This window comes from Acyrthosiphon pisum, chromosome A2, assembly GCF_005508785.2.
Source record: "Acyrthosiphon pisum isolate AL4f chromosome A2, pea_aphid_22Mar2018_4r6ur, whole genome shotgun sequence".
Taxonomy (NCBI): Eukaryota; Metazoa; Arthropoda; class Insecta; order Hemiptera; family Aphididae; genus Acyrthosiphon; species Acyrthosiphon pisum.
Window position 1 is genome coordinate 77,079,661 of NC_042495.1, and position 1,083 is coordinate 77,080,743.

Consider the following 1,083-nt stretch of genomic DNA (forward strand, 5'->3'; position numbering starts at 1 on the left):
TCCTATGGGCCCCCAACTTAAATTTGTCACCCCAAACGAAGTGAAAAACACTATTTTGAAATACCCAAATAAAAAATCTCCCGGCTTCGATCTTATAACCACCGAAGTTACAAAATGCTTACCAACAAAAGCCATAGTCCTCTTAACATACATAATAAATGCAATTCTACGTTTATCATATTTTCTTTCCTTATGGAAATTTTCTCAAATTGTAATGTTTGCTAAACCTAACAAACCTCCACTCACCGAACTCTTACAGACCTATAAGTCTCTTACCTTTTTTTTCTAAAATTTGCGAAAGACTAATTTTGCAAAGAATGTCTTCCCACATCAATAATAACAATATTCTTCCCCCATCACAATTCTGCTTTAGAGCCAAGCACAGCACAATCCATCAAGTTCATAGAGTAGTAGACGCCATCTCAACTTCGCTCGAACGAAAGCAATATTGCTCCTGTGTCTTTCTTGACATTTCTCAGGCGTTTGACCGCGTCTGGCATGACGGTCTCCTCTTTAAACTGCGTAATTGCCTCCCATCAACTCTATTTCTGCTAATTAAATCTTACCTAACAGATAGATACTTTCAAACTCACGTTGGCTCGTGCATCTCAGAAATGTCCCTAATCCAAACAGGAGTACCTCAAGGCGGTATCCTATCTCCCCTTCTATTCAACATATATGTCTCAGACCAGCCCATAACACAAGACACCCTTGTAGCTGATTTCGCAGACGATAAAGCGATAATAGCAGTACATGAAAACCATTTAATTGTCTCAACCAATCTCCAAACTCACCTAGACCTTATTTCGCAATGGTACTCCAGATGGCGAATAAAACTAAACCACAACAAGTCGGTACACACGACTTTTACGCTAAAACACGGAATTTGCCCACCTGTATCTGTAGACAACATTCCTATTCCGTCATCTGACACCGTCAAATACCTAGGCCTGACCCTTGAAAAAAGGCTAACTTGGAAACAGCACATAAGGTCCAAACGACTAACATTAAACTCTCGCTCTCGCTCCCTCAAACACCTCTTATCAAAAAATAAATTCACTAAACTAGAAACTAAACTTCTCA